At 43.5% G+C, this 14,499-nt stretch overlaps 2 long non-coding RNA genes across 3 annotated transcripts in view; one reads left to right on the forward strand and one right to left on the reverse strand.

Moving 5' to 3' along the window:
- Positions 1-6,701, reverse strand: part of LOC310658757 — a 110,500-nt gene extending 103,799 nt beyond the window's left edge. The window contains exons 1-3 of one of the 2 annotated variants that reach the window (XR_014502472.1): positions 6,395-6,701; positions 5,708-5,769; positions 5,137-5,334 (exon numbers count right to left, since the gene is read on the reverse strand). This is a non-coding gene — a long non-coding RNA (uncharacterized lncRNA). The remainder of the gene's footprint in view (positions 1-5,136; positions 5,335-5,707; positions 5,770-6,394) is intronic. The other variant, XR_014502473.1, reaches the window with a different exon arrangement.
- Positions 1,217-13,872, forward strand: LOC310658768. Its single transcript, XR_014502488.1, has 3 exons — positions 1,217-1,239; positions 12,318-12,428; positions 13,311-13,872. It is a non-coding gene; the product is annotated as an uncharacterized lncRNA (long non-coding RNA).
- The last annotated feature ends 627 nt before the right edge of the window (positions 13,873-14,499 follow it).

Consider the following 14,499-nt stretch of genomic DNA (forward strand, 5'->3'; position numbering starts at 1 on the left):
AGGAGGGACCTTCTATCCTCTGCAACCAGCATGAAAACACAAGCTGCTAGTTATCGAAAATATTTCAGGCTAGTAAATTTTCTGGGTTTATTGTTAAGGCTGCAGTAAATGGATGCACGTGAAAATCACAGACAAAGTGAATGGGTCCCGTGAAGAACATAAGAAATAGTGGCTGTTATTATGGAAAGAGCAGTACAATATGTAGCAAGACATAAAAGCTCATGTGAAATGAATTACAACAATGCTACATAAAAACACATGCAAGATAGAGTAGCATAGTAGTAAAAAAACACAGCATTCCTCTTGGAAGGTGAATATTGTGGATGCAAAATTCCAGTGCTTCCTTCTCTCTCTCTCTCTCTCTCTCTCTCTCACACACACACACACACACACACACACGCCAGTCCACAGAATCAATGCTGCTGAATCTGAGTACATGAATGGCAGGCAGAAAAGAGCCTTGAGCAACAAGCGCTAGTGCGGGAGGTCAGGGGCCCACAACTGATCCCTGTGTGAGAAGAGGGGAGCTAACAAGTCCACAAGTCTGTCCCTATTTCCATTTGTGAAATGTTAAGAGGCCACGAGACAGCTGGCATTTGTCTCAAAGCCCTTGACAGCTCTGTAAATCAGTCATTCTTTCTGGTACCAGCCTTTATTCTGTGCAACAACACCCACCAACCCCCCCCCCCCAAAAAAAGAGAGAAGACAACAGAAAGGTTTGTAAAATTGAAAATAATGAAGATGTTTTAAGGAACTGGCATCTGTTCATAGATATTCCGCCGAGTAAAAGAGATGCTAAATGCATCGGATGAATTATTCATTGTGAATTATTCATTTAGCTCTTGCTTGTGGCACAAAGCGCCAAACCACTCCAGCCTAACTAGAAGTTTTCCATTGAGGGCCCATTATAAGCGTTGTCTCTCATTTCTACTATCCCATTCAAAGTCCCATTTTCAAAAAGAAAAGGAGGGAAATTTAGCACCACTGCTTACTACCGATTAAATCTAGTAATTTTTAAAATATTTTTTTAAAGACGCAGCTTGATGTAAATCCTGTTTACATGTGACTGCTTATTTTAAAATAATAAAAATTCAGCCTTCCTTCCCACACTCAGCAGCACACAGTCCCTCCCAGGTGTAGCAGGCTCATGCAAGTCCTTAGCAATGAGATTTAACAGTACAATCCAGTACATGCCTATTCAGAAGTAAGTCTCATTGAGCGCAATGTGCTTACTCCCAGGTAAGTGGTCCCAGGACAGAAAGCTTCATTGTTCAAGAGTTTTTGATCTGTTAGTGGCCTTGCTTTGAGGTCAGGGGGAGGGGGAGGGGTCTTTGAGGAAGCCTAATACTATCACAGTGAAGTATCTGCCACACAGCTTGAAATCTGTTTACTAAATTGATCTGCCAAACTTGTTTCACTAGTTTTCCCTGATAGAATTGAATCTTAGGCAGGTGAAGCTCCTCTCAGGATATAACCGAAATCTAAATACTTCCAACCAAAAGACACACTTTGAGGCAAGGAAAAAAAATATGCTGCCCTCCATGTGTTGTTGGACTACATTGCCATTCATCCTTGGCCATTAGCCAAGCTGGTTGGGGTTGATGGAAGTTGTAATCTGACATCTGGATGGGACTATGACTGTTACAAATGACATATTCATGCATGACCATTTTTAACAGTGCTTTTGTGGAGTGTGCAAAATGCAGATCTGCTACTTGTGGTGAAGTGTTGCAGCTTCCATGAACCTGATTAGCTATAGATCACTCTGTTCCTGTGGATGGAACTATGCTGGTGTTAGACATAAGCATGAAACTCCTCCTACGCTGAAATAACCTGGAGGTATTTGAAGAGTGCATTTTCCTCCTTGGCTTTGATCTGCGGGGAGGGATAATCTTTGAAAAATATAATTTATGAATGAATGAGAAGGGAAAGAGTATGAAAGTGAATAATAAAGCCTCTATGTTTCAATAATAATAATTTGTCATAATGGAGTTTTAAAAAAAGAGATGGCTAAAATGCTCTAAAAGTGTTCCTGTACAAGTATTAATTTTTGTTCTTTTCTTTCTTTTTGGCTAAACATAGAAGCATTTCTTCAAACAGCTAGACATCTGGCCTTTACTATGTTCTCTCAGATCCCTTGAAATCTTATCTGGATTCATATAAGCAAAGAGCAATCTTTGAAGTCAATATGGCACATAAAAAGCTTCTAACATCAATAAAGCCATTCAGAAAGCAGTAAATGAATGAAGGAAAAAATTCACCCTGTCCCAACCCATTCACATACACACAAACATGCTTTCCCCACCAACGCTGCTAATTTTAAGAGTAGCTGTACCTCAGGTTACTTTACAAATGGGCTTGCAAAGTAAACTTAATAGAATTCGCCACCAAAAATGGATGTTGGGTCACATTTCAGGTTGTTATTTAGAGCGACAAAATTATGGCAAAAGTTTTGAGAATGGGCAGAGGGGCAGCACTCTGCTCCTGGAAAATTCAGGGCTGGCTCCAGGTCTGAGGGATCCACAGCAAAGAGATGGACCCTTTCCTACATCAGTTGAGCACTGCAGGCTTATGTGGTGATGGCAGCAGAGCTGTGATCAGCAGCGGATAACTGGGATCCAGTGTTTTAATTTCTCCCAATCCCTCCCTAGGAGTGTCACCACAGAGCATTGTGGGGAAATTCAAATGGCAACTCCAAGCCACTCTACACAGGAGACCCAGGGCAGCTTTAACTTCAGAAATGGGCCTTAATGGACCCAGACAGCTGTCTGAGAATGCAGTATGTCAATACTAAGCCTGGAAAAATTCAACATAACACAACAATGGTTCATAGGTGGAGGGCATTACTCACATAGCCAAAACAATTTATACAGCCTGTTCAACATCCTGCCCCTATCAGTCTCTAATACAAAGATCTAAATTACTAGTGCATATACGACACCATTTTGGTTAAAAACACATAGAGCCCATAGACATGATGTTTTAAAGGACAGGAGGGAAGCGACTGACATAATAGCAAGACAAAATTATTCCTCCTCCTTCTTTTGCCTTAACAGTAGAGACTGTAACATTTGGGAATAAGAAGGGTAGAACCTGCCCAGTAAACATCCATTAATTTTACCCCATCTCTCAAGCTTTTCAAAAGCTCTTTCGAAGGTTCGAAACTCACACTTTTTTTTTCAACCGCCTTCCCATGTGATTGAGCTGCACTAAAGAGATGTATCTTCAAGCATTCATCTCCTCCTCTGTGGTGAGGGAATCCCACAACTGAGGGGCTGCCACAGAGAAGGCCAGTCAGAGCCCATCCCCCATCCCCCAGGGACCATCTCTAAACTCCCATCACAATGCTCCTTGTAAGCAAATGCCTCTAAATTACTACACTCACTACAGTTTTCAATGTGCTTTATGCTTCACATCATGCATTGCCTTGATATTTTTGATGAGTTGGCATTATATATTTTTTATAAATAAGTACCATATATATGGGACGCGGGTGGCGCTGTGGGTTAAACCACAGAGCCTAGGACTTGCCGATCAGAAGGTCGGCAGTTTGAATCCCCGCGACGGGGTGAGCTCCCATTGCTCGGTCCCTGCTCCTGCCAACCTAGCAGTTCGAAAGCACGTCAACGTACAAGTAGATAAATAGGTACCACTCCAGCGGAAAGGTAAACAGCGTTTCCGTGCGCTGCTCTGGTTCACCAGAAGCGGCTTAGTCATGCTGGCCACATGACCCGGAAGCTGTCTGCGGACAAACGCTGGCTCCCTCAGCCAGTAAAGTGAGATGAGCAATCCAACCCCAGAGTAGGTCACGACTGGACCTAACGGTCAGGGGTCCCTTTACCGTATATATATTATTATTATTTATTATTATAAAAATGGAAACAGGAGAAAAGTATGCCCTGGATCACATCCCAGTAGCTTTCTTGATGCCCTGCAGCTGTTCCCTGCAGCTGCTGTCAGCTGGAGCCCTTTATTTGCTGATTCCCAGAATCTTAGAAGTGCCTATATTTGTTCTGTTGTACCATCGCAAGTATGGTTATCCCTGTGCTCTAGTGAAGATTTGTAGGTGCTAATATAATTCTGCCAAAGCTCAAATTTCAGAATTGTTTTTGCTAGGGATAGCTTACACCCAAAAGGCAGAAGCAGCAATGGACTGCCAGTAGCTGCATGACCCCATAGACACCAATAATTCCATCATAAAGTAATTCTCTTTTCTGTTGCTACCCACCCTCCCCACTTTTTATGCCCTTGCTTTATCAAAGATTAGCAGGATTTATTTTTATCATTCTAGTTTCAACGCGATAGAAGGGCTCTTGTGAAAATCTAACAGGGACTAACATTGGAGAGCAGAAACTGAAGCCACCAATTTCTTTTTTTAAAAAGATCTGGCCTGAGCAGGAAAAGGGTGAAAAACAGAGCTGTTCAAATGTCGCAATATCATGTGATCTCTTATCTTTTTAGGGTTTGGTGCGGATGTTTTCCCTAACCAGCTTTGTCACATTGCTTCTAGGAAGGTCTCTGTGCTACTTACAGCTGTGTGGCATGCAAAAAAATCAGCCGAAACTATCCTGTCTGTGCATTAACGTCTGCAGGGGAAGTCCCAGTAGCTTAATTCTTTGGTTCTTAAATAAGGTGGTACTTCCTGTCAGTTACACACCCCTTTGACAACTCTACTCCTGAGGTACTCCAAGTAACAGACCCAGGGGATCACCACACCCCTCTTAACTGGATTGGGAGTTTTCTCTTTTTGTAGAAGAATCTCTCCAGTGCTGACTGGAATGAGACCTAAGTAGACTATATCTTTCCAGCTTCTACTTCTCCTGGCTCAACCTCAGCCTCCCAGTTAATTCCTTACTCTTACAGGATGCCACACACTGTCCTAAGCGTAGAGACTCCTTTCTCTAGCTTGTGAGTGGATGTTTCCACCCAGAACCAACTCTCCCTCCCTATCTCCCAACCTATTGTCCCAACCTCTATCCCAACTCTCAAAATCCTCTCCTTTTCAACTCCCCCTCCTGGAACCCCGGTTAATCAGAAGTTGCCATTCGTTAACCGTTTGCTGGCAAGGAAAAAGAAAAAGAAAACACTTGGGGACCCAACCTGCCCAGCAAAAACATAATTTTCTGTCACACTTACCTGTATGGGGCAGGCTAGTGGCAAGGTTGAGGCCACATGGTTGACTTGCCAGGAGTTCCATGGCCAATCTGGTGCTCCATCATTCTCATAAATGCTTCTGGGTTAGGCTTGCTTGCCGCTGGTCTTGAGAAATTATGGATGCCGGCCACCTGCTTTCTTGCCTTCACAGGACGCCTTGGCCTTGACCACTTTTGAAACCTCCCAATCACACCCATAAGCATTAGCCAGTCAACATCTATGAACCACACCAATGGCCACATTCACTCTCCCCTTTTTATTCATTCACATTTGTGCCCCGGCTTCAAGCCACAAATAACCACTGGCTTCTGAAGGTGAATTTCAACCAGCTTCCATCCACAAACATAAGCCTGCTTCAGCCTTACAAACACCCACTGACTTCCGAACGTGAAGTCCACCAGCTTCCACCCACCAACATTTATCAGCTTCCACTAGGCCCATCACTAGATATAGATATAAGCCAACTTCTGACAATGGATATCAACCACAATCCCTCTCAGAAAGTGAATTTGCCTTACTGTCACTCTGTAGCCACCAACAGTGAGTAGATCACCTCTGTCCATTTGCCAATGTGCCACTTCCAGGTGGAGGACTGGGAAATGCTGGATCTTGCAGCTGTTGGGAAAGAGGAAAAAGGCCCACCTTTATATCCACTCAGCTGCCATGTGCTTTTGTGATGTCACATGTAATCCTTAACCAACAGCAACAGCTGGGGATGTACCATCATCATCTCCTCAGGCCTCACACTTGTGGGTGCACCTCAGCAGTGATTTACTTGTGGGCTTGCTTGTTTTTAAAAAAATACTTATAGACAAATGTCTTTGGGCCAAGTTGTTTAGGGCTTTGTGAATTAAAATAAGAACCTTGAACCTGGCCAAGCATAAAAGCAGCAAGCGGTATCAAATGACTGTATTGGGGGACTGTGCTTGTAGAAATGTGTGTGAGAGGCAAAACTATATGAAAGGTGTATATTAGAAGAAATGTACACTAAAATGCTGGCACATTTTTGTGAGGACTTTAAACAAAAATAATACTGTGATGAACTAAACTTAAGACTGGAAAAATGAAAAACTGAAAGAAACCAAAATTGACAAATGTCACTGGAGAGCAACAGCAGGAGAGAGCTATAGCGCATGTTCTGTCATGCTAGCAGCCCTCCCATGGGTATCTGATTGGCCTCTGTGGGAACTGAATAGTGAACTAAATTCACTTTGGTCCAATCCAGAAAGGCTCTTCTTACCCTTTCATCTGCAGAGACCAGCTTCTGTTCTCTCTGGGTGTATTTCTGAAACTAGCATGGCGTCCATTCAACTGCCATTTTAACTGACTGGTCAGCTCAAGTGAGATATGTTTGCTCACTGAAAATTATCGTTTACAATCTCTCTCGATTTATGAAAATGCATGTGCAGGTATGCAAAATATATAGTCCAGTACTGGGTGAAGGGAAGAAAGAAAAAATAAATGAGGTTTCATCAGCCTCCAGCCTATAGTTTTCACAGTGTATTATGTCACAACGTCTGACATCAAGGTGGGAATTGCATGCAGTGCTTGCAAAATATCACTAAAAACGATCAGAGAAGGATGCTCTCATCCTAGTAACCTACATGCAATCATTACACTGCACATGCATGAATCTTGAGACCAAATTCATTATTCTTATTGCACCCTCTGCTGACTGGTTCCTTGAACAGCTTTAAGCAACTGTTTCTTAACCGATATATAGTGTGGAGCTGAGAGTTAACATCAAGCGAAATCCAACTGATGATCATGTTCATTGTGTTAGGTGAGGATAGGGTGAGAAGCAATGTGTTTAAATTATAAGATTGGTAGGTTTGGGTTGTTAAATGCAAGGTCCCTATAATTGTCGTGGAAGTTTCTTTCCTTGAAGGTTTTCATAGCAAGGATGAGGAACCATTGCTTGGAGTAGTATCTTAGGCACCAGGCTTCAAGGGGTTCATTTGCAGATGGGTCTGTAGCCTCCTGCTCTGATACACACACCACCACCCCATTGCATAGATCTATGGGTCTATGGGTCTTTATACATTCTGGATAAATTGAAATGGTGGGCAGCCACTCTGTTTGTAATCCTGACTTGGCACACCAATGTTAAATCTAAGGAGATATACAACATGCACATGCTGGACGTTGCCGACTGAGAATGGTCTACCCTTTTCATAACTTTTGGCATTTTCCATATACTGACACAGCTCACTTTCGCAGTTTGGCTATTCAGCCCCACCAGTTCCTGAAATCCTACATAAGCAGCCAGCATCACCAGGGGACTCTTCTCCCAGTACATAAAATGCTGCCATTTCCCCTCAGCTGAAAGGAGCAGCCCTTCACAAAACAACCTGGCTGGCCTTACAACTGCTGTAAATTTATTATCAGAATACATGACTCTTGCCTGAATTATACTGCAAAGCCTGTCTGCACAGCAGGGCAGGAAAGCACCAAATGAGCATCGTTTTGTGTTGTTGTTTTTATTATTGCTGCTGGAACAAAGTAACCGGGTTGACAGGAGATGTGTTTGTTGGCAAGAAGGCCATGACATTTTGAAAACCGCAGGGACCATCCTGCCTCACCAAACACCAAGCGTATGCAAAGAAAATGCATGCGGCCGTGGTAGAAAGGCACATCTATTGTCTTGCTGGCAGGCAGCGCCAGAATGGAGAGCATCCCAGAAATGACATACAAAACTATTTGAGAAAGTGCTTGCCAACGCTGAAAGAAAAGGAAGCAGCACAATGGTAGCTGAGGAAGAAGCAGCTGGGCTTCGCAGCACCAGCCTGCATATTTCAGTTTGTATTATCCGCACTGTTTCATACAGTAAAAGAGGTCTTCCAAGGGGAATCTTTTATTTATTCACCAAACAATCTAACGTTCTGCTTCCTTCATCAGTTGATCTGTACCAAGGTTGATGAATCCATGGCCCTGCAGGTGTTACTGGGCTCCAACTCCCAGCAGCCCCAGCCTCCATGACCAATGGTCAGGGAAGATGGGAGTTGGAGTCTAACAACATCTGAAGGGCCAAGGGTTTTCCGTTCCTGAGCTGTATGAAATATCTATGTGTGTCTTATCTATATACCCATCTCAAAGCATTGACAGCAATTAATTCATTTTTAGGTGCATTTGCATCCTGGAACTTCTAGTCATTCAGCTGTCATCTGTGCCCATGCTGTTAAGGTACGTCCATCTTACCACTTACTCTACATCCAGTTTTCTAATCAGGCTGAAGCTGGTTTGAAAATGCAGGAAAGGTCAGGTTGGGGTGGGAGAGGGCACCAAGCGGTAGCAGACCTGCACCATGCTAGATTGGAGCGCAGTGGCTGAGGAGGACCACCAGTGAGAGGGAAGGAAGAAGGAGGGAGGGAGGGGGAGGAGGTCACTCCTTCCTCCTCCTCTCTATTGTCAATTTTGCTGGACTGGGCTCCTCATCAGCCACACCAAAAGCTGTGCAACCGCCATTTTGGGCTGGCTGAGCTTGAATACGAGAAAAAAAGGCATCCTGACTGAAGTCCAAATGGGACAGGGGACACTTTTGTCCAAGAACAGGGCAATCCCATTTTTCTAGGGATGGTGGCAACCCTGTTCATGCTGTTCTGGTTTCCGAGCCTTAGACTATTCATGACATACTGCCCTCCTAATATTCAAATTCTTTAGTAAAGTAAGATAATACATAAATACTGTATGTGGATTCCATTCTCCCAACAAAAATAGTCAAAGAAGAAACAATGGACACCATGCAAGCAGTGATCAACGGCAATGTAGGCTCGGTTCCGTGCTCAAAGTCACATCAGCTTCAGTTTTTTCCAGGTTCTGTTTGTAAATGCTTAATTGAAATTGCCCCTCGACTTAGTCTGAATGACCCATAAAGCTTTGTCATGCCAGAGCATCCAGCCATTTGGAAAGACCTAGTGGAAACCTTTTTGGTAGATTCACTTGCTAGACAACAGGCTTAATTTCTCTGTTTAACTTGGTCTGGCCCAGTAAGTCACGGAATACAGGCATCAAAAAGTTGGATTGCCAACACTGTGTGCAAATATGTTAGAATAAAGGCTGCAGTCCTGGACTAACTCGATCCAGATAAGACTGAGGCACTGTTAGTGGGCAGTTCCCTAGACCAGGTAGATGGGACCCCCTGTTGTCTATGCTGTAGTAACCTCTAGAGTGGAATCTACACACAAATTTTAAAAATGCTGTGGAAATGCTTTTTTAAAAAAAACATTTTGAGAAGTACATTGAATTTTGCATAGCTCACTTTTGCCATCTAGTGTCACATTTGTATATTACACTTTACAACACATTTTAAGCGTTTTATTAGCAGCTGTGTAGCTGAATCCTAGGTTAGAGGAGGAGGAGGAGTATATAATTAAATTTATATACCTCCCTTCATCAAAAAATCTCAGGGCTGTTTGCAAGATAAAAAATACAAGATGAAAACACAAATAAGTAGTTACAGTAAAAACAACAAAACAATAGCCGCCTCCCTGTCCATAAACACATTTAAAAGCCTGTAGGATATTAATCAGCAAAAGGCTTTGTTGAAGAGGAATGTTTTCACCCAGCACCTAAAGATATATAAGAAAGGTGCCAGGCATAACTCCCTGCGGGGAATGTCCCACAAGTGGGGAGCCATAGCAGAAGAGACGCTTTCTCATGTTGACGCCCTCTGGGCCTCTTAGCAGAGGAGGCACACAAAAGAAGCGCCTCAGATGACGATTGAGGGGCTGGGTCAGTTTACATGTGGAGATGCAGTCCTTGAGATGATGATGGTGGTGGTGGTGATTACAGTGGTACCTCAGTTTTCAAGTGTCTCAGAAGCCGAAAGTTTCAGTTTTCGAACACTGAAAACCCGGAAGTACTGTAATTGCTTCCGTTTTTGAACACACCTTGTAAGTCAAACAGCTTACGCTGTGTTTTTATCCCAATTTTCTCCATTGACTTTGCAGACCGCCCTTTGCACCTCAGTTGTCAAACGTTTTGGAAGTCAAACAACCTTCCAGAATGGATTACATTCGACAATCGAGGTACCACTTTACTATTATTGTTAGTATTATTATTATTACCCGTCCACCTGGCAGTCCTGAAGCACTGAATGCATTATACGTCAAATTTGGCACTTTGAATTGGGCTCAGAAACTAATTGGTGGCCAGTGCATTTGGGCCAGGACTATATGCTCAAACTGTCTTGCCCCAGTAAGCAACCTGGCTGCTGAATTCTGCACCAGCTGAAGTGAGCTTCATGGCTGAGTAGGGATTCAAACTCTGATCTCTCAGTAAGGTAAAGCTCCAGTCGCGGACGACTCTGGGGTTGCGGCGCTCATCTCGCTCTATAGGCCGAGGGAGCTGGCGTTTGTCCACAGACAGCCTTTGGGCATGTGGCCAGCATGACTAAGCCGCTTCTGGTGAACCAGAGCAGTGCACGGAAACACTGTTTACCTTCCCACCAGAGCAGTACCTATTTATCTACTTGCACTTTGACGTGCTTTCAAACTGCTAGGTTGGCAGGAGCTGGGACCAAACAACGGGAGCTCACCGCGTTGCGGCAGAACTATACAAAACTATACTGGCTCTCTTCTCTCGGTCATTAGTTATCTGTATTTTATTTAAACTAAGACATATAATATTTCCTCTAGAGATGAATTTTTCTTGGCATCTGATATATTACTTGGGGGCACTTCTCAGCTGCTTGTCATAATACATATTTCAAGGCAGATTTGTGATCTAATACCTTTTCTTGAGGATTGGTGTTAGTATATAATACTCTGCGCCATGTATCTAAAAAGAAATAGGCAATGTCAGTAGGAGTCAGTAAATGATTTGTTGCCATTATAGTTATAACTGATTTTAGATGTATAAAATGTCCCTTCTGTGGCGTGCCCTGTGCTGCTTTTCACAAAGGCACAGAGTATTTTGTTCCATGCGTTTTAATGCATCTGCCTTTGCAAAGCTAATGCAGTACTAGAAATTGCTTTCTGTGGCAATTCATGTTTTATTGATGCAGTGCACATAAAAGTAATCTTAAATATTTCAATGCAGTCAAGAGGTTAGGTAAAGAAAGGAAGCCCCATCCTCCACCCTTGGAATTTCCTCAACTTTCATTCCAGATTACGATTTTCTCCCCAGAAAAGATGAAAATGTCTTTGTTATGAGTCGTAATGCAGGAATCATTTCTTCCTAAATGGCTGTGTGTGTGTGTGTGTGTGTGTGTGTGCATTTCTTGTAATGAATAAGTATTTGGGATCTACATGGTTACTGGAGCTTACTGGAAACAGTACAATCCAGTGAATTAAGTGTTGGGTATGGTTATGGAAAACATGAGCTCAAATTACAGTTATAGGTTTGTTGCCTTTGGGCAGGAATACAAGTTGACTGCAATTCCAAATTCTGTGGCTGGCACAATCAAATTCACTAGGTTTGCTGCAAATGGATGGTAAAAATAAGAAATCTATATCAGGTCCATAGAGACCTTCTCTGGTGCCTGTGAGGCACTTCTACCTATTCTGTGGGGGGGGGTGCACGCGCGCATGTATATATAATTTACTTATTGGATTTATACACCGCCCTTCATCAGAAGATCTCAGAGTGGTTCACAAGATAAAAATACATGATAAAAGGTGAGGGGGAGGGGTGTGAGGAACAAACAGGATGCATGCTTCTGAAGGAAATCTCGAGAAGATAGAGGGTTTGGGGTGAACCTGAGAGAGAAAGTTTGGAATTGGGGGTCCTGGGAGAGCAAATGGGTGTGGGAGAGGGAAGAGAGAGAGAGAGAGATTTTGGGATGAGTTGATTAGCCGAAATGAGTGGTTTGAGAGGCAATTGTACAGGAATTGATTTGAAAGCTGGATCTGGGTAGGAGATTAATTTGGATTTGACCGTCCTATTAACTGCTCTATCTAGTTCGGTATTGCCAATGCTGATTAGCTCTCCAGAATTTCAGGCAGGGGGCATTGGCCATACTGAACTAGATGGAGCAGTGGCTCTGACACAATATAAGGCAACTTCCTTAGCCGTGGGTGGGGCCTGATTTTAGCATCCATAAGATTTCCCAGATGTGGAGAGCCTTCCTTGTCTTATTCCACACACACCCCACTCCCCCAATGGCCAATTATCTCATCTCTCTTCCTGCCCACTCATCTCCAATATTGTGAACTGGGATGCAGGACAAGTGCTTTGGATGATGAATTGTTGGAAGGACTCAGCTACCTTCACCTGTTTACCACTTTTCATGTGAAAACAATCTCTGTCCATTCTGCAGTTCAAAGGGACAAATGGTAAGAGATGCAGTGGCCATTGTTACATCTAGTTTATCCCTAAGGAAAGCAGGATATTCCAATAGCTGTTAAGGTGTAAAATAAGGGGGAATGGAGAACAATTCAGAGTCTTTTCACGTATACTTGTCATACGTCATCTTTTTTGTCAGTTGGCCAATGTTTGAACATAATGGAGAAGAAGTCACACCGATGGAGTTCTGCCTATGATGGTGAAGGGATGGCATGACTAGCTTGCCGCAGGAGAACAGCAAACCCTGAGCAAAGGCCTGGTCCACAGACTCTGCCCCGAGATATACAAACAGAAACTTAGAAACTCATATACAATCCAGCAAGTTCTGCCTTTATGCAGGCCTTGTTTGTTAACATAAATGGACTACACCAGATTGGCTGTGTGGCAATTCTGTTTACTTTTCCTTATGGTTATACCCTCTGGTATAAACACATCTATTTCATATTACAGATATTTCCATATGCCTTGTGGAGTTCTATAACCACAGATACGTTTGCAGAATTTCACAGTTTTCTCGTCATTTGAAAAACACTGTTAGTAATCGTAAACTTTCAAGCAGGGAGGCCTAGCAACTCCTTAGAGAGGGTCTTGCCTCTAAGGATACAGGTCACTTCTTGGTTCACATGGAGAAGCTGTTTTCAACGGAGCCCAGCGACAGAAGCGTACGGCTGTATTGAGGCAGCACCGGGTGTTGAATTTTTGCACCCGGGGCAACTGCCCCTGTGCACACAAACCCATGCTACGCCACTGTGCCAATGGTGGGCAGGGGCAGGGACAAAAAAGCGCAGAGCAACAAATGCACAATTTACCTTTGTTCACAAGGCTAGTTTCCTCTCCCTCTCTCCCCCCTCCCCTCTTTCTCCTCCATCTAGACAAGCAAGAGGCATGATCAGCGTTCAAATATGCATTCATAGCCCCGCCAAAAAAACCCAGCTGAGGTGTGAGGCAAGAGTCCGTGAGGGGTGTGACCTGTGGATAGCTCCATGGACCAGCCGAAGAGAGCTGAAGGGCTGCTTTTGGTTCCTGGGCTTGAAAGTCCCCATCACCATCACCACCACCACCACCACGAAAGAAATTATAACCAGCAAGGGAAGATCAGTCTTGGCAGGTCTTGGGAAATGAAGACAGGATACTGCCAAGGTACCTGGTGAAGAAATGACAAAAGGGGGCAGGGGGGCTAAAAAAGGAGAGAAGAAACTGTTATGTATTGAAGTTATCACCCTGGCCACCAGGGGTATCATGCATATAGTTTTCACTCAGGTCCACGTCAGTTAATTAAGTCGGGAAACCCTGGGTTGTTGTTGTTACAATGTTGACAGCCGGCTGCCTATAAAAGCAGGCTGGCTGAGCTGCTTGCTGTTCAGTTCAGTTCCAGCTTACTATAAAAAACCACTTGGAGATATCTCTGTGTCATTTGCTTTGTCAATCCACTACTTAATAGAAACTTATCATCTGCCACCTCATCTGCACAGTAACCTTCAACCGCAGCCAAAGCCTCAGAATTTCTACAGGACCCCAAAGAGCATTCTGATCTTCAAGGGCTGTTTTTGTCCTTCGCCCCTGTGAAATTGCCCCTCCCCCACACAAAAACATGAGCCACATACATCAGGCCAGCATTAAATGCAACTGTGTGACTCACCACCTCCTTGTCAAACAGATCTCCTTGATCCACCTTTTGCTTTTGCTTCTCTTCCCTTGCCTGCCTTGTTGTGTTGCTTTTCCTTTGTAAGCCTGAGGGAAGAGGCAGGCTAGTTCTGTTTTTTTCACTGATGTGAGCCACTTTGAGGGAGATAAAGAAATAGATTGGTTGAATATTCCGCACCATTTCTTTAGATAGCACGATGCATTCTAAGTCATAGTTGAAGTTTGATTCTAGAATTTAGCTTCTTTCTATTTATGATTATTTTGCTTGTTTTTGGTGGTTGCATATGGAAACACAAACATATCCAGTTATTCTCTCATGCTTTGCTTCTACTACATAAGCTTCACCTTAATTATTCACATTCATATCTGGAGGGAAAGAGGGAGGCTTTTTATAGCTTTGCAATGGCCAAGTTTCCT

The sequence above is a fragment of the Podarcis tiliguerta genome, assembly GCF_965153285.1.
Source record: "Podarcis tiliguerta genome assembly, chromosome: 10".
In the NCBI taxonomy this organism is placed as follows: domain Eukaryota; kingdom Metazoa; phylum Chordata; class Lepidosauria; order Squamata; family Lacertidae; genus Podarcis; species Podarcis tiliguerta.